Source organism: Bombyx mandarina, chromosome 09 (assembly GCF_030267445.1).
Source record: "Bombyx mandarina strain Sakado chromosome 09, ASM3026744v2".
Lineage (NCBI taxonomy): Eukaryota > Metazoa > Arthropoda > Insecta > Lepidoptera > Bombycidae > Bombyx > Bombyx mandarina.
Window position 1 is genome coordinate 2562862 of NC_143216.1, and position 20621 is coordinate 2583482.

At 37.4% G+C, this 20621-nt stretch overlaps 1 non-coding gene across 1 annotated transcript; it reads right to left on the bottom strand.

Annotated features, from left to right (window-relative positions):
• Nucleotides 1-972: 972 nt before the first annotated feature.
• Nucleotides 973-1046, bottom strand: TRNAT-AGU (transfer RNA threonine (anticodon AGU)). Its single transcript has one exon. It is a non-coding gene; the product is annotated as a tRNA-Thr (tRNA).
• Between the last annotated feature and the right edge of the window lie 19575 nt (nucleotides 1047-20621).

The following is a 20621-nucleotide window of genomic DNA, read 5'->3' on the forward strand; positions in this document are numbered from 1 at the left end:
AAAAAAAAAATCGAAGCACTGAAGTTTTTTTTTATAGCTTTTTTTTAAGTCTAAAAGGTGAGTTCCTTTTTTGCTAACGCTAATGGGTATGTAATAAGGACTCGTGACTTCATGGTCAACCTGATGTTGTTTGCTGCATGTTATAGAGAGCATTATAAATATAAGCCGTCATTAAAAGCGGAATAAATACAAAAGAATGTAAACCAAAATATGGTGTGTCGGTTTTTAATGTCTGTCTTGATGCCCAAATGGCCCGTAATTTTTTATTTCGAATTAATTTGCTTCTAAAATCTCTACGCTTTGATCTCGTCATGTGGAAAGTATGGCCATTTATCTTCTTTCACATACAAAGCGAACGGGCATGTACGGAAACCCACGCGTATCAAATGAGAGTAATGGAAAACAAAAAAAAACTTTTTGCACAACGATAAAAAATTTTTTATTGCTTAGATGGGTGGACGAGCTTACAGCCCACCGGGTGTTAAATGGTTACTATAGCCCATACACATCTACAACGTAAATGCGCCACTCACCTTGGGATATAAGTTCTAAGGTCTCAAGTATAGTTACAACGGTTGTCCCACCCTTCAAGCCGAAACGCATTATTGCTTCACGGCAGAAATAGGCAGGGTGGTGGTGTACTTACTCGCGCGGACTCACAAGAGTTCCTACCACCAGTAGACCGACGGTCAGACATCGAATACATTTCTCAGGTACGATAGTACTGTCGACTAGAACAATCAAACAACAGTGATTTAAATCTCCTAAATTTAAGATATAATTTTGTAAAGCAATTAGTTTAATCTACGAACTGAAGATCTGTAGTTATCTAAAAGATATCCTCGTAAAAAAAAGATAAAACTGTAAAAGCGGTTTCAAGTGAAGAAAAACGTTGTTTTTGATATCAAAAATAAGGACGTGTGTACTAATTTTATGTGTAGTTTTAATTAAAAAAAACAGTACTCCGCGTGCAGGCCCCGGGGGGATTCGAACCCCCGATCTCCTGTTTACTAGACAGGCGCTTTAACCAACTAAGCCACGGCGCCGCTTGCGAAACGGTGATAAAAACACGTATACCTTCCGATATCTAAGTCAATGCTGTTTTATCAATTACTCATCACAATGAAGATATTACAAAATCTATTATTATCAGATTAACATAATACATATGTATTCGCCGCATAAAAATACTGGTACATTCCAAAATACAATTATTATTAAGAGTCGAGACGGTTGATTACCGGTTAGCGATTTTTTTTTTAAATTAGCAATTATTAAATTCGAAAATGTTTTCTTAGAAGAATTTAAATTAACGATATATTTTATAAAATTGTCAAGAAATTCATATTTCCGCTCGGCTCCCAGAAATGATTTGACATTATTAATTTTGTATAAGTATTCATAAAGCAAATAAAATTTATGACAGTAATATGTTAACGTTTACGAATCGTAATTTTATTAATATTATTCATAGTTTTGTAATGAAACATTTTGCCAAAGACTAGCTTTATTGTGCGAATAATAAATAAATCTTTTCGATGTCTCCATTCATCACAGCGGCCCAATATATTAATATTGAGATTTAATTAAAATTGTTAAATTTGAGTAAGTTATTCCGTCGTGGCCTAAATTAAAATTGTTAAATATATGTAAATTATTCCGTCGTGGCCTAAATAAAAATAGTTAAATATGAGTAAATGATTCCGTCGTGGCCTAAATTAAAATTGTAAATTTCAGTAAATTATTACGTCGTGGCTTAAATTAAAATTGTTAAATTTGAGTAAATGATTCTGTCGTGGCCTAAAGGACGTTCGGAGTATGTGCTCGTAATGAGCGATGCAACTGAGCCGGTGTTCGAATCCCGAAGGCAGGTACCATTCTTTTCTATTGAAATGCGTTCTTAACACTTACGTTGTAACGTAACGTCTACGTAACTACTAACGTTCATAGACCTCAAGTGTCAAGGTAAGTGGCTGAATTCTGGTTTTGATCTCTTGGCTCCGATAGCAAGTTAACTCCAAGCCTTCTTTTGCCTTTGTAGACAGATACGCATATGACCCATTTGATAGTCAGGAATACAGAAAAATATTACGGAAACGTATAATAATATAACGGAAATAAGAATATAACGGAAATATTACGGACATAAGAAACGAATCTTGAGAATTATCTGTTTATATCAAGTCAAAATAGAATTATCTTGGCCGACAATTTTACCTTTTTTTTGCTGATAGCCTTGAGAGGCTATTTCAGCTTTACCCTAGCGTGTAAGTGAGTTCTAGAAGCTTAAACTGATACTGAGACCTTAGAACTTATATCTCAAGGTGGGTGGCGCATTTACATTGTAGATGTCTATGGGCTCCAGTAACCACTTAACACCAGGTGGGCTGTGAGCTCGTCCACCCATCTAAGCAATAAAAATAAAAAGTCGAATCTCGACTATAATTAATTGGAATTGTAAGTTTTTACACTATTATGATTGTATTTTCAGACTATTTATTATAACTTCTATAATCAAAAAATTTCGCCAAAACTACCCTATAGAAAAAAAAGTGCGTGCGTACAAAGTACACATGTCAGAAGTGAAACTTTTTTGGCGAACTAATTTATAAGTCTTGCTTATATTTATACAAATCTAAAACTTTAGATTTCCGAGACTTAGAGGAAGGGAAAAAGGAAGATATGTTTCCGCCAAAAGTCTGTCAAATGTCAATCTCAAACCTCAGTGTTGACAGTCACATTATGTTTAGATTTCTAAATTGTAAATGACTAATATTTTGCCAATTGAATTGACTAATTTAATTTGATGCTATTTGATTAATGTTCCAAATTCTTTTCATTTCATTTCAATTCCTATTAACATTTTTCACAAAAAAAATATAAAATATTAGGCTGTATGGTATGATACATTTGCCTTTCCAGTTGGAAAAATACAACAACTACTACTACTGACATTTGACAAGTACTTAATTTCAATAGTAGTTTGATGTCACTTCCGTTGCATACCTGCGTGACGATCTGTAAAAATTTTAGCTTCATGCGCCTAAAGAAGTTTCACTTCAAAAATTAAAACGATTGTGATTTTATTTATTTCTTTTAACGTATCTGCCATATATTATATAGGAATGTACGGAGATTAGATTAAAAATTCATTTACTAATGTCAATTAGATGTGGTAAGATTAGTAACAGCACGCAGCTTATCAAAAATAACCGATGTTGGCTTTTACACTAAGTAAGTTGTTCAGTTATAGAGTCATATACTTTAAGTTGTCTAAAGCCTCCGTTGCAATCGTGTTTTAATAATGATATAATATGTATGTCTGTAGATATTAATTTTAGTCCTTAGACCGCGAGCCGTCGATGAATCGACTCTATTAGTGCATATAGAGTGCCGAGCATGCATAACGTTTTTAATAAATTATTTTGCTGTGAATTTGGCATTGATTTGTAAGCTACATAGTTCAGCTTACTTAATCGTATTACCTTACAAGTTTATTTAGAATTTAAATTTTTAGCTTACAACTCGTTTGAGCAGGATCCTATTCAATCACCGGGATCGTTTGTGTGAACTTCAGTTTTTTTTTCTACCTAAACTGATGGTCTAGAGAGACCATATCAGCATAACCTCAACTAGTAGGTGAGCTCACGGGACTCAAACCTGACGATGGGCTTCAGAATTCACTTGAAATGCATTTCTAAGTACAAGTAACATAATCATAGCGCGATTCAGGAAACTAGTAACGCCATCTGTCGAGTATTTCTGCAAACGTTCATATAAGCTTCAATAACTTTGTACTAAATTAAAATATCGTAATATACTTTGTTTTAGATTAGAATTAGAAAGTAAAACATTTTTTTTTTATAGCTTTGATGGGTGGACGAGCTCACGGCCCGCCTGATGTTAAATGGTTACCGGATCCCATAGACATCTACATCGGAAATGCCGCCACCCACCTTGAGATATGAGTTCTAAGGTCTCAGTATAGTTACAACGGCTGCCCCACCCTTCAAGCCGAAACGCATTACTGCTTCACCGCAGAAATAGGCAGGATGGTAGTACCTACCCGTGCTGACTCACAAGAGGTCCTACCACTAGTAATTACGCAAATTAAGTTTTGTTGAAATGTTTCCAAGAGTCTTGCGTGTTGCGTGCACATAGGCAGGCTTCTATAATTTTGTTAATACAGACAATCGTACTAATAATGTTTTTATTTATGGAACACCTAATCGAAAAATAAAAAAAAATAAAAATCCCTACAACATTGAAATTTGAACTGGAAAACGTTTGACGGGTCAGCTCGTAAACAATGAAGTCGCATTAATGAACGCAACATTGTTTTTTTTTTTTCGTTAATTTATAACAAGCATAGTCACATCCGTTCAAACGCATCAATAATGTATCGATTCTCGCCAACATTATCGATATTTATTCATGAATCGATTTAATTATAGTTCAATTTGAATTCACGAGTCATGCGAGAACCGAGTCATAAATGTATTTATAAGTTTCATTTACATTCAATGCAATAAAAGTTTTTTTTTTTTTTTAAATATGTCATCATTAATAATTCATTTGTGTTTATTTAATTTTAATTTATCGTGACAGTTCATTGTTAACAAAAGTATTGTTCGAATTGTGTTTGCAGAAAAATCATATTGATGTATTGAGCTCAATATAATGTATTGTTAGAATGTATGTACACAGTTATCAATCTATTTGTTTGTTCATTACATGATCGTGAAATATGACCAATATTTTATGATTTATTCTATAGTTATATTATTTGCGTCTACAACACCTAGACAGGGAGATAAATTTAATAATACAATAATAGTTATCACTATACTACATCGTCAGAAGTCGTGATGTCATTTATTTTATCGCTTCTTTGGTCAAGAGATAAATTACGATCAATATATCACCGTCGACAGACACGTTTGTTAGTTAAGATTATTTAACGCACAGCAATGAGGTGATTAACTTGTTTAATAATATATGTCGAGGGAGATACTGAAGGAACGTTTTTAAAAAGTCACGGTTATTGCTTTGTTGACGATAACTCATGTTTGGGCTTCCGAAACAAAACTTCACCAGAACTTCACAATAACTGCATATATTTCACGAGAAGCGTGACAACGTTCAGAGAGATCCGTACTGTACTACAGCTCGCACACGAACGAATCAGCGCTTTTTTTTTTTTTTTTTTTCCTACGCCGACTGCAGATACTTACTGATGGACTCTAAGTCCAGGTCATCATAGAGGTCGACGTTCCTGACGAACCACGGGGCTCCGACGGCTATCCTGCAAAAACGGGATTGAATGATTTGAAATGATTTTAAGTGTATGCGGGCCGCGTGAGCGAACACTACACTTGCATAGGTCATGACGGGGCGTATGCAAGTTTTGTAGAGTGTCACCTCATTTCTAAGGGACATTTTACTTCTCCTACATATCATCGGGTAGAGACGTCCTAGAATGAAGGCGGCACGGTCGCGTACCGTCTTGATGTGGGGGCGGAATGTCATCCTACTGTCGAGGGTGACGCCTAAATATTTGACCTTCGGGGCCCACGGTATGGGCTGGTCGAACATCGTGATCGGGCGAACGGCGGGGGCGGGGGTATTGACGCGCCTAGTCGAGAGGGGGATGCTCAGCGTGGTGTTCGGAGGGCGACCCCTTTTGAAGAGCACCGCTGTGCTTTTCGTGGGGTTGATGTCGATGCGCCACTTCCGGAACCACTGTCCCATGGTGGTAGCTGCGGTCTGAAGTCGTCGATGAAGCAACGCCTTCTTCCTATACGAGTAGTAGATGGCGGTGTCATCGGCGAAGAGCGCCAGATGGGTTTCCGGAGACCGGGGTATATCATTGATATACAAACTAAATAGTAACGGGGAGAGGGCGGAGCCTTGCGGGACTCCGGCTGTGACGTGACGGGGCCGGGAACGCGTTCCCTCGACTCGATATCGGAACGAACGGTTCGACAAGTAGTCTCGTATGATGAGCACGAGTCTGTCTGGCACTCCCATGTTATACAGTTTGTATATCAAACCGTTGTGCCAGACTTTGTCGAACGCCTTCGCTATATCGAAGAAGAGGGCTCCTGTCGGAATGGAATCAGCGCTAGACAGCACGGCCGTATTTATAGGGCTTGGTACACGTCAGCGTGTTTACAAGTTTTGACAGGACTGTTTTTACATCAATTTCTCATCTTAACAAACACAGAGATTAGTTGATGACCAGATTATCCGATTATCACATTGAATCATTATTATTTTTGTAATAGGTAGGTAAATAGTCATATTTGCGCCGACATATATTATTTTAGGAAAAATGATTTTTTACTAATGGTAGGACCTCTTGTGAGTCCGCACGGGTAGGTAGGTACCGCCACCCCGCCTATTTCCGCCGTGAAGCAGTAATGCGTTTCGGATTGAAGGGTGGGGCAGCCGTTGTAACTGTACTTGAGACCTCAGAACTTATATCTCAAGGTGGGTGGCGCATTTACGTTGTAGATGTCTTTGGGTTCCTGTAACCACTTAACACCAGGTGGGCTGTGAGCTCGTCCACCCATCTAAGCAATAAAGAAAAGGAATGAATTAGTGTATACTTTATACAAGTTAGAGAGAAACCTTGGAACATTTTATCTTTCCTGTTTCAAATATTGAATGAGTTTGAGTTATGTGAGTAGGTAGAGACACACAAATGACACATGTGACAAATGTAGGTAGAGACACACAAAATGGGCAAGAACCTTTTGATTTATTGATGATAGATATTCAGAAATTTCTCCAGTTTTTCGAATTATTCATGCTTTCTGGTCACCGGGATAGGGCAGTCTATATTGGGAGTTCGACCTCTTACGTCAATGGTGGTGGCTGCGTTCACGTTGTGATGTCAATGTGCTCCAGTTACCACTTTAAATCAGGTGGGCCGAGTGCTCGTTCACCCAACTATACTAAAAAAATATAATTTACTAGCTGAATCGGCAGACTTCGTAGTGCCTCAATCGATAAATAAAATACCTAAAATTTGTATAAAATAAACTTAAAACAAACAAACGGCATCCGTTCGATGGGGGACACATCAAACGAAAAACAAAATTGTTATTTTAATTTAATTCCAAGCATTTTCATATTTATCTACCTTTTGAACCTTCTCTGGACTTTTACCAATAATTCTAGACCAAAATTAGCCAAATCAGTCCAACCGTTCCCGAGTTTTAGCCAGACTAACGAATAGCAATTCATTTTTATAGATAAACAAGAGTCCTAAAGAGTCTTGAAAACAGTAATAATTACCGGCACGTTTATGATTTTATGTATTATGAATTATTTGTGATTTGAATCATTGGTCTAGTGTATTTTTCTGTAGGGCAGTAGGCAGCGGTTTGACTGTGCCCTGGCATTATTCATGTCCATAAGCGATGGCGATTGCTCATCATCAATTGTGACATATGCGCTACATCTGCTTACAACAATAATAATAATAATAAAAAACGCATTAAGAAATGAAAGAAGTCTTATTGGACCATTTTATTGTTATTACTAATCTTTGATAACATGCGTAGGCAGAATTATTGTAGAATAAAAAAGCTGTAAAGTTCAAAAATAGGAAATTCTCTAGTAATTCAAAAATATATATAATAATATTTTTTTTTTCTTAGGGGCTATATGAATAGTAAATATATACAGCGGCTCTCAACCTTCGGTATCGGTAATAAAACCCGCGTTTCATTAAAGCCCAATAAAGTCAGTTGTAAAATAGAACTTAATGGCTGTAATATAACCTTGTTATCGGACTATCGAGCAATGGAGTTTGAATGGGCATTAAACGGATTGTTTCGCTTTGATCTTTGTGTTGAACCAGATTTAAAAAATTAAGTAACCTTAATTACTGCCATAGATAAGCAGTAGGCAGTAAGGAAGGACACTGAACACTAGACCGAAATGGCGATTAATGTATTTCGTACAGGAAGAAGCTTTGATGCGAAACTAATATCTCGAGCCTGGCTAAGACTTTTAATTTCTTATGTTTTTTTTTTCCTACCTTAGCTGATAGCCTTGAGAGGCTATTTCCGCGTAACCTTAACTAGTAGGTGAGCTCACGGGGCTTAAACCGGAGTGATGCTAACACTGACTCTAGCAAGAGTAGTGCTTCACAGAATCTACCACCGGATCGGAAACGCGACGCACTGAGAAGATCTGGCGAGAAACTCAGTGGGCTTTTCTTATGTCTGAACATCACAGGTAGAGATCTCTAAAACTCTGGAAAATTTTTGAATATCAAATTCGTATTAACGTCTCTCTTATGTAAAATAGCTTATGGTAACATGATAGAGAAATTGCGTTATTATCGTCACTAAGATTATTAAAATTTACATTTACGTGAAATATCTGTTTTTAACATAATAATATTACTGCATAAACAATTTGGGGATCACCGCATTTTACTTATTTTGCTCCGCTTTGGAAGATTTCCTTAATCGTAAACAAACTTAGGTAATGTGCAGAATATGCATTTTTTAGCTAAACTTATTTAACGTGCTTAAAAAAGGGAGGAAAATTGATAGGAAAGTGAAAATAACTGTACTATAAGCTTATTTGATTTTTTTTATTGCCCGTGTAGATAGGCGGACGAGCATTCAGCCCACCTGATGGTGAGTGGTTTCCGTCGCCCATGGGCATCAGCAATGTCAGGGGCAGAGCCAAGTCGCTGTCTACCGTTAAAATTCATTCACAACATTTTTATTATTAATTACGTTATGTTTTTCCCTTCATGACAACAAGTCTTCATCTTACAAGCAACGTAAGAAACTGTAATAAGCTACAAACCATTTTCATATTGTGACATAGAAGGTTTTATTTTTGAATATATATAAAATAGAACAATTTGGTTTGGGGTGGTATGGTATGGTATGGACATTTCATGAGACGAAATGAAAATAAGGTTGGTAAGAGAGTGTTAACTATGAATGTGGATGGATATAGAGGAAGAGGTAGATCTAAGAAGAAATGGATGGATTGTGTGAAAGACGATATGGGTAATAGGGGAGTAAGCGAAGAAATGGTATAATATATGATAGAAAAGTATGGAAGGAGAAAACATGTTGCGTCGACCCCAGGTGACTGGGAGAAGAGCAGGGGAATAATGATATAAAATACAACAAACTGATGTATTTAACTTGACTAACAGCTACAACGTCAGCAATATATTAAATTTTCATCTCAAAGAGCCGAATACAAAGGCCAAAGTGGAATACAACCGACTAAATCTGTTATTTATGTTCGGTTGTTATACCGATGATGTATGGCTATCGTGCAACATTATGAAAAGCAAATTTACTGTGCAGTAATAAAACGGAAAAACCATTCTTATCCCTCAAGAATTATAGACGAATTCAGCTTAAAAACATTCGTGTCCGTCAGATTTCCTTTTTTTTTAATTCGTAGGCGTGCTAAAGCTATTAATTATTTATGAAGAAATATACGATAGTCGTTAATTAAAATCTTGTTTTGTATGTTCCTGTGTTAGTCGCAACGTTATAAATTATTCAATACTAATAATTCAATAGAATGTTTATCGTTTTCTTAATACGCACGATGAAAATATGCAAAAACGCTAAATTACATTGAAATGTTCGTTTTGAAAAATTGATGACGCTCTTCCCATTTTATGGTTTTACTAAAGACAGGTAAGAACTTAATTGCCATCCAGCAATTTTATTTCGTTTTCCTAATATCTATCTTATTAGTTTTATGTTCGTTCACAAATAAAGTTGCACATCACAATGAAAAAAGATCTTTTATTGACATATTAGATATGGTTTTCCCTGGAAAATGTTAATTTAAATATAGAATATAGAGTTGCTTGTAACATTTTCTTGTTCATAAACTACCAGTCGATACGCAGATCCAATGGTATGTAAGTAAAATGGCAATCCAGCGAACTTTTCAGGTCTTTTCTGTCCCGTACCATCCGGCTTTGGAATGAACTCCCCTCCACGGTGTTTCCCGAGCGCTATGACATGTCCTTTTTCAAACGAGGCTTGCGGAGAGTACTAAATGGTAAGCAGCGGCTTGGCTCTGTCCCTGGCATTGCTGACGTCCATGAGCGACAGTAACCACTTACCATCAGGTGGGCCGTATGCTCGTCTACCTACAAAGGCAATAAAACAAAACTTAATATCGTATTTATTTCAACAGATATACCCGGCGTTGCCTGGGCTACATCAGTTACCGCTATAAAAGTATCTTATGTCTTAGTCGAGCTTATAAACTTTAGTTTTATAATAAGTTTATAATAAGATTTTGAACTTGAATGGAAATCTAGCGTTTTTTTTTTCGTGATAAATAGACACCTAAATGTGAAGACATTGACATTTACAATATTAGTGTAGAAAGGCAGCTTTGCAAGTTTGTAAGTTTTAAGGTTAAAGTTTAAGTTTAAGGTTAAGGGAAATTGATTTTTTTTAATTAATAAAATTTAGTGGGTTTACCTGCAAAATATTTGTGTTTATATATTTTTGCATTAAAAACTTTGAGGTCCACTTGCCCTTCGTTGATCTTGATCCACTTGGATGATGGCGTTAATCATTTATTACTTTGGAGGTTTTTGACATTACACAATACAAATGTAAGTTTTTACATCATAACTAGCAACCCGACCTCGCTTCGCTTCGGAAACATTACATTTTATTATTGATAGCTATGTCCCGCGATGCTACCCGCGGTTATTGTCGTACCGCGGATGACGCTGCGGAGCGAAGGTAGTTTAAAAAAAGTAGGCTTAGTTACTCCTTATATCATCAGCTAAGCTACCTATCAGTGAAAGTCCCGTCAAAATCGGTCCAGCCAAATATACAGACAGACAGACAAAAATTGTAAAAAGTGTTATTTTGGTGTCTGTACTGTATGTATGTAGCACTTCACTGTGCTACTGACCGATATAAGTGGCTAAAAATTACAAAAAAAGGTCACAGGCGAGCGCATCACGATGCTCAGCAATGAGCGATCGACTGAAGGAGGAGAGGAGACTGTATGTATATATTATTCATATGCATGTAGTAAAAAGCGGTCATTTCAATATTACAAACAGACACTCCAATTTTATTTATATATATAATTTACAATATCGCTCAATTTTCTCTCTAAATTAAATCTTTATTTCAATAGCTAGACAAGCATTTCGAGAAATTATTTAACAAATTAATCACGTCACTCAAAAGATTTGAGTCACGTCTTTTTTTGTTACGAAATCAATTAAAACAAAATTATCAATGGATCGGCACTTTTTAAAATTTAATTGCGCTTCAAAACAAGCGACTTAATTATAACTCTGCTACTGACAGCCAGCTATATTTTACGCATAGAATAAAATCTAGACTTCAACCAATTGATTCTAATTCATTTAAACTGACATTTTTTGTATTGGTGGGTGAACGTTCCCAAAGGCCACCTATTAAGTGGTCACAGCAGCTTCTTTTTTAAGCTATTGCATAGCTTTTATCGCGGTCTTTGAGCGCGGCGGCCAAATCAAGAAATTCCGTAACGCAAATAAAACCTAACACCCCCATTCCGCCTACCATGTAGCTTGGGTTCAACACATTCACACGTTGCGATTGTGTAGTGTTTGTGAATAAGCGCACGGCGTGACGTCACACTGCATGCGCATCATGAAAAGTGTGCCCATCTCTCTCTCGCGCGGTCTAGCTTATGAGTGTGAAGGGGACAGTTAATGTTTGGCTTTTGTTATTGTTTATAAATGTAGCGTGGTCTTATTTTTTATTGTTTTAATATTCAATTATTATTGTCTTATTATAATTGCATAAGTTGATAAAAAATGCTATGCAATAGCGCTACCGCGGCAGTCCCCGAGTGTCACACGTTTTTTTGCTTAGATGGGTGGACAAGCGGCTCACCTGGTGTTAAACGGTTACCGGAGCCTATAGACATCTACCTACAAAAGTAAGTGCCGCCTCATACCTTGAGATATAAGATCTAAGGTCTCAGTATGATATTATATTTTGCGGGTTTGATTTTTACTACACGATGTTATTCCTTCACCGTGGAAGTCAATCGTGACCATTTGTTGAGTACGCATTTCATTAGAAAAATTAGTACTTGACGGCGGGATTCGGATTGAATATCTGTCATTCATCCATACCATTCCGTTCCGTTCCTATATTTATCTACGACCGGACTCGCAATACAATCTATCACATAATGTCAAAAACCCGGTCATCGTTCTCCTCGAACCCATGGCTTGCGACGAAGGGCTCGACGAGTAAATTAACCCACAGACACAGCCCACTGAGTTTCTCGCCGGATCTTCTCAGTGGGTCGCGTGTCCGATCTGGTGGTAGATTCTGCGAAGCACGGCTCTTGCTAGGGGTTTGTGTTAGGAACGTCGTCAGGTTTGAGCCCCGTGAGCTCACCTACTACTTAAAGCTACGCCTCTCAAGGCTCTCAGCTTGGGTAGGAAAAAAAATTGTCAAAAATATTAGCAAAGGCGACGTCTAGCGCCATTTATTCTATGGTTCAATATTTCACCACGTTCGGCATCGGCGCAGCACCTGCAAGAGGCATTGTGGCTGATTTATTGCAATGCCCCCTCTCCGCCTACAAAGCAGGGCCTCTATTTAGCTTTGATGGCAAACACGTGATTTGTGTTACCATTGTTTCACTTCTGAAAATTGAGTTTCGTTTAGTCTTTGACATAATTTTTATTTATGAAGCAATTGTCATCAACGTCCAAGGTTAATCGACTTTTAGTAGTCGAGCCAAACTGACCACTCCTGTATTAGTTAATTTTAAGTGTGACTTGCGCTATAAAAATATGAATTGTAGTTGTTAAAAATAAAATACTGAGAATTTTATGTGAAATAAAGAAACAAAAAATAATAACGTGTTATCTATTGATGGTATGCATTTCTATGCAGATCATAGAATGGTCGATGCTCGTTATATTTATTGGACCAGAGTACAAGTCTAAAGCGATTAAAACTTGAGTTTTTTTTTTTTTTATTGCTTAGATGGATGGACGAGCTCACAGCCCACCTTGTGTTAAGTGGTTACTGGAGCCCATAGACATCTACAACGTAAATGCGCCACCCACCTCGAGATATAAGTTATAAGGTCTCAGTATAGTTACAACGGCTACCCCACCCTTCGAACCGAAACGCATTACTGCTTCACGGCGGAAATAGGCGGGGTGGTGGCACCTACCCGTGCGGACTCACAAGAGGTCCTACTACCAGTGATTACGCAAATTATAATTTTGCGGGTTTGGTTTTTATTACACGATGTTATTCCTTCACTGTGGAAGTCAATCGTGAACATTTGTTAAGTACGTATTTCATTAGAAAATTTGCTACCCGCCTGCGGGATTCGAACACCGGTGCATCGCTTCATACGAATGCACCGGACGTCTTATCCTTTAGGACACGACAATTTCAAACGGGGTGATATGATTTTGGTTCATTTCAATCTATTGATGGCTTACGGGTTCACCGCGGAATGCCATCACCATGGCCGATGTTTCAAGTGGTATTTAATACTACAGTTATTTTGTAGGTACATCTAAAAAAGCTTAGGAAATATTGGGAAAGAGCTAAACTTCACGTCCAGCTTTAACCGGTCACATCTCTGGACCGAGATTCTCAAGTTCTTCCATTTCATTCTATACAGAAGATCGGATTATCGGTAGTCTTAATATCACGGATTACTTGGTATCTCTGGGTCTACGGAGGGATTTCAGTTCTCTCTGTGTTTTGTACCATACCTTTTATAGGGATTGCTCCGATAATTTGTTCTAGATGATCCAGTTATCACCTTTTTATCATTGCACAACTCGTCGTCGGAATGACAAATGCTGTGGGTAGTCTTGTGTATGTCCAATCTAGGGCAATTTTGATGTATCTAGTAAAGTAAGGGGTAGCCTGGAATTTTCGGTTTTGTGTCTACAGACAGATATAAGGACCATAGAAGACCAGACCAGACCAAACATAAGAAGGATCATAGCTAAGTTTTCTACAACTTTATTGTGAAAAAATTCTTACAAATGAATCTTTCAAGGATTATTCATTATTTTTTCTCATATTTTTGGCAGAGTTCGAACGCCTTGACGATTGGAGTGTTCGTCTTTGTATGCTATCCACGAATGAAGCCATTCTTTGATGCAACAAATTAAACTTAGCTGGTATGAAATCGTGCATTCACCCAACTAGAAGCACATCACTACAGGATTACTGATTTTTCAAAGGTTTGTTTACCATACTTCTCAGCTTGGTTCACAATGCTTTAGATTTGTCAAAATCGACCAGCACTTATTGCTGTAACTATTTATTGACAGACACCGAGGACTCAACTTTGAAGCATTTGTGACCTAGAGATTGCTAGAAGACGCTCAGTTAATTTGGATCGAGTGACAAAACTTTGACGGGGTTTAGATCCTACATGCGTGTGTAATTTTCTTTAATTTTTTTTCATTTTCCCTACCTATTCCTTGGTAGTCTAAGAGGCTTTTCCAGCTACGCCCGGACCGTTAGCTGAATTGACGAACTCAATCTCAGAAAATTTGCTAACACCAACCTTAGCAAGAGCAGTTTTAACTCTTTTAATTGTATTGGTGACGACTGTCTTAATGAAGTTTGCTCAGCTCATAGAACGGCAGTAATGTTGAGAATTTTATGAGCTTAATTATATTTTTTTAATTAAAGTTCTCAACAGATTCCACATTTAAAAGTTTTTAGCGATAAAAACGTTATTAATACTAAAGTAATAAAATCGAGAAAATCGCAGCCGTAAAAATATTCCATTAAATTTTATTTAAAACAATTTTTATATCGGAATTAAATCGTTAATACGTTTTAAATACTTCAATCGGAACACTTAAGTTGTTTCGTTTTATGACCTCCAATTTAATACTCGCTTTTAAGAATTTCATTAGCGCTGCATTACTTTGAAAGATACTTTATTCAGCAGTGCTCTCCTTCGTCGTTATAAATAATCACGCGATAATATTAAAACGAGGACTAATTAAGTAACGGAATATTCATGGTTAATCGTACGTTTTATTGTTTACTTAAATCACAATCTTAAAGCGCTTGGTCACGCGGCTTGAGAGTGTTTCTATTTTCTACGTTACGTCACCACGCAGTCATAATCCTCTTGATTTTGATTAGTGTTCCACGACCGCATCTCCAGGCCGCCATATTTCTCGTTCGCGTGTGTTGCCAGCGTATTATTTTAAAATTATTAACCTTGTAATAGAATAATTCCGATATGCTAATGCTGCGACGAACGGTCTCCGATCACGATATTCTTTGTAGTGCATTTAAATAGCGGTCTGTTAAGTTTGGTTTTTGGTTGTTTAATCGTTGGACGAGCTCACGGTCCTAGCTGGTGGTATGTGGTCTATAGACATCAAAATATTTGTACATACCGTCATTCACTTTGAGCAGTTTTCTAGCACTAAGGCTGCATCACCCTTCTCTTTGCCATCGAAATTTCAATTTTAATTCAATTAAAATACGTTGTTTAACAATTATTAATATTAACTACATCTTTAATGGGAAGTAGCTAGGCGGTAGGCCGCAGGTTGACTCTGTCCCTACTGTTGATGACGTCCATGGGCGACGCTAACAACTCACCATCAGATGGGCCCTACGCTCCTCTACTTACAAGGGCAATAAAAAGGCAATTTTGTAAAACCAAAAATACCATTGAAGATTTCTTTCAAGTCTCAATTGTAGGCAAGAGGGAACATGTCGAGGGAATTCGAACCCGGAATCATAATATAGTTCATAGCTAAAATACGAACGTGGCAAACTTCCAAAATGTTTTCTGTATTTTGATACGTCATCAAACATTTTCGAGACTCATCATACATACCCTGTGTCGTTATGTACATTACACATGCTGCTAATTACCAAGCACATGCAGTTCGTATGCATGAATAATCAAGTTGCTTGTCGACCATTTTTATTTACAAGGCAACAGACACATTTGCGAAAGTTCTAAGGCAGTTCCACATCGAAATTTGTTCCACGTAAATCATATTTGGTAACTCATCTGATTGTTCTTCTTCTTCTCGCTTCGGTTTCTTCAATACTGAGCGTCGTAGCCTCACAACAAGAGTTTATTCTGGATCATTTTACGCCATTTGCCTCTATCTGCCGCCGAGTGTAGAGCATCGTGAAACTGTAGTGTCGAGAGTAGTGCCGGTCTGGTCAGTCCAACGTGTCGGGTCTCTATCTCGTGGTTTTCTTCCGTCCACCTTGCCAGTGACCATTAGCTTCCCCAAGGTGCCGTCTGGTATTCTACGAAAAAAGACGAGACTCAACAACACCCTCATAGGAATCGAAATAATATGGTACATTTGCATAAAGTCTTGTTTTGATGCAAAGTAACAAAACTAAGATTTTATCTTACATCGATTGCTTCTTCTTCTTCGTGTCCTTATCCCACCAGGTTCAGTCCGCTGACTCTCAGCATGCTCTGTAACTCCGCTCATGCCTATCACATGGTATATCTGCTCTCACACCCTTCTCTTGTATATATTATTTCACAGAATCTGTCCCAGAGTTTTTAGGACGGCCCCTCATCATATCTCATGCTTCTGGTAAACAGCATTTTTTCCGATAGTAGGTTTCCTATGTGTGCAAAGTTGATCCTACGAGCAAAAATAGATTGTCATGCTATTTTCGTTCTTTCGACGGTATTTATTTATTTATTAAGTTGCACCAACAAAGTGATCATCAATACAAAACATTGACAAATTGACAAAAGTTCATGGCAGATGTCACCTCAATTATAGGTGCAATCGACAGTGCATTAACATCAAAAATAAAAAAAATATATACAGCTAAGATTTGATTACATTTCATTCATTGCTTGCTTAAGATTAATTTAATTGGGATAGTATTTACAGACGTTGTCCTTTTTCAATGCGGGATTTCTGACAGATCTTTCACGGGTGTTCGTGCACTATGACACGAGCTCGGACATATCTGAACTGAGGCTCGATGTGAGAATGCAGCGGAAACCAGCGGCTGTGCCCCGGGCTGTACTGATTCTGTGATGATTGGCGGTACTCACTCACCATCCGCAGGCCCTTTGCGCTTCAATCTTTAAGAGTAATGTATTTTTACTGCCGTTATTGACGAGTATATAATCCACTTGAAGGTAAGTAGTCAGCAATGTCAAGCGTTACCAGTGAAGCAACGACCTGTTCCGCTCCAGGATTCCAGATCCTAATGCTACTGAGGCTTTTACGTAGTATGGTGGGCGGCCCTTATTCTTTCTGTACTGTCTATAAACTTTAGAAATGTTAAATTGTGATATTGAATTTGAAGCAATAGGAACTGGTTCAGTCCTATAAACTTATCAAGAGTGAAACTATATCGTTTTGGCATCCTGCTGAGTTCTCTTGCTATCGATGACATCCATGACTGACCATTCACGATCTGCTGTACCGTATGTTAGCCTATGGTTAACCTATAAAGGCAATAAAAATTTCAAGCAATCTTCCGCACTTAGTTGCGGTTCCCGAATATTTTCCTTTCGCAAGGCCACTTGCAATTATGCTAAGCGGTTTTTTCTACGAATTAACAATTAAATCCAACTAAACAGTTTGAATTTTAAGACAAACAATAAATCAATTATGTAAGCAGGAAATAAAATATAATTTATGACTCATATCATAATAGTGATTGTGGGTTTTTAATTAATTTTAATTGCATGAATATATTTATGTTGTATTCCTTTCACGCCACTAAAACTGTTTTACGATCGCAATTATTTATCCAGTTAAGGTCAGACTTTGTAAAAGTTAAAAGATAAAGTTTTCTACATTTTGCGCGAATTGTTACGCTCGAATTAATAAAAGGTTTTATAGGAAAAACTTGGCTAAGTAAAATCATTCAACATTAAAATTGGCTACATTTTCGAAGTGCTGTTTTAGTGAATTCGAAGGTGAACCAAATCGCATCCCATATGGTCTTAGATGGTCACTGTTCGGCCATGAACAATGGTGCCAAATACTACTTACAGCTAAAAGTTATTTGTAAAACATTTCCTAGATATCTCAGAAGCAGAAGTCTATGTCTATGTCCATGAAGTCAGAAGTAGTAACCACTCAGAATCAGATGGGCCGTATGCTCTTGAGCATAAAAATACAGTATAAACATGATCCGTCCGGTAACGCTGATATAGACTTTCAAGGCTCTCAAGGCAAAAAATAATGTAGAAAAGTGATTCAAAGCGATAAAAAATCATTCCAGAATACATTTTTGTGTGTATTTATAACCTTTTTTTTTCGTATATTAATAAGATTTCATTTAATACATATATTTAAATAAATAAAGAAATGGCATAATTTCACTAAAACTAATTTATATCTAAATTCGTTGTTACTATACAATCGTACAAGATCAATGTGCCCAACAAAAATCTTTACGTACACATTTTCGTCTTCACAGTTTTATTATTAGCTAGTTGAATAGAAGGGAATAGAACTAATGGACGTCCGTTACGATCGTAAGTTTTTATAAACACATTTACACTTCAAATCCTTTTAAAGGGCCCGCTTGAAAGATTTATAATTCAATTAAAGATTACAAATAGATAGCCGAATGTGTGTTTGAGAAAGAAAACACGAGACGGCGCTGAGCTATGAAATTTTAGAAATGACAATGTTTTTTACGAAATAATTTTTTGGTTTTTATGTTACATAAATAAAGAGAGACTGAAAATAAAACGTGAGTAATAAAGCGCAAGAAATAAATCGTAAAAATTAATGAAGAAAAAAAAATCAACTATTTCAAAAACTATTCCAAATTATAGTAAAATACACCTAAATGACAAATGGGGAATGTGGCGATTAATTTGGGGCAGGCCACAATCAGCACGGCTGTATTCCAGAATTGCCGATGTCCATGGTCGACTCCAACTACTTCTACTCCTAAAACACTCTTCAGCTTAAAAATCGAAGAGTGTGAAATAAATCACAATAAAAATCCAACGAAACCTGCCTGCCGCCTCTGCACATAGCCAGCTCTGCACAACATTAATCAGCCGCCTAAGGTTTTATTGCTTGGAATTCTTCCATTAAAATGCAAGTGGCTGCTATTTAATAAACTACAATTATGAATCGTAAAACCGTACTCGGCGCGTTTATGAGTGGTTGCTTGTTATCGCTTACATCTTGATTTATGTGAGGGGCACAGGATGTAAGAACCGTGGATGTGGCATGTCGATGCAGTGATTTATGGCATCGATGTCGTAATGAGTTGTTGCCTTTGCTTATGTCAAAACGGATGCTGAAGATTATAGCGGTCCTGACGTGAACGGAATCGGTTTATAACTGATCTTGATTGGTTTTCAATGAGTTTGTAGTACACTCTGCATGTTGGTCTTCGATATTTGTGCAAGGCTATTTTGATATTGTTAGAGCGATTACTGGTGGTAGGACTTCTAGTGAGTTCGCACGGGTAGGTACCACCATCCCGCCTATTTCTGCTGCGATGCCTTCGATCAATAGTATTATTATTGATAGTATTCACGTTGTTTTATCTATTGACTCAAGTAATCTATCTGTGGGGAGATATACGACAAAGGGAAGATCTTCCACCGAGCGGATGATATTGCTCGGTAAACCGACGGTCTGTATATTGTTGTTCGAAGCTTGCAAGCTATCTTGAAAATGTCGTAAGCGAGATTCAGGCATCTGTCAAATATCTTGTGTTCTTTGATGGCTACCGTCATATATCTATAAATATTAATAAAATTGGAGTGTCTGTTTGTAATATTGAAATAACCGCTTTTTACTACATACATATGAATATATATACGGCACATACACCAAAATAATATTTTTTTACAATTTTTGTCGGTCTGTCTGTCTGTCTCTTTGTTCCGGCTAATCTCTGGAACGGCTGCACCTGTTTTGACGAGACTTTCACCGATAGGCAGCTGATGATATAAAGAGTAACTTAGGCTACTTTTTATAGACTAGCTTCGCCGCGCGGCGTCACCCGCGGTACGATAATAACCGCGGGTAACATCGCGGGACTCAGCTATCAATAATAAAATTTAACGTTTCCGAAGCGAAGCGAGGGCGGGTCGCTAGTTTAAAATGTAAAAAAAAAAATATTGCTTTAAATGTAAATGAAGAATTTATTTCTTTCGTTCATGTCCAGTGACAGTTTCTTGATTCGCGTGCTTTCTACGGATTCTCGACAGCTCTGTGTAAAGATCGTGCGATAGTACAGAGCCGCCGCGCGCTTTTTGCTCGCCGAACTTAAGGCGCGCTGTCCATTTGGCGCTACGCGTCCTGAATAAGATATTCGTTACATTGAATTTAATTTCCCGAAGTTTTGTACGTTTTAAATAAACGAATGAACAGGTTTGTTTGTATATACTGGTGGTGGGACCTCTTGTGAGTCCGCACGGGTAAGTACCACCACCCTGCCTATTTCTGCCGCGAAGCAGTAATGCGTTTCGGTTTGAAGGGTGAGGCAGCCCTTGTAACTATACTTGAGACCTTAGAACTTATATCTCAAGGTGGGTGGCGCATTTACGTTGTAGATGTGTATGGGCTCCAGTAATCACTTAACACC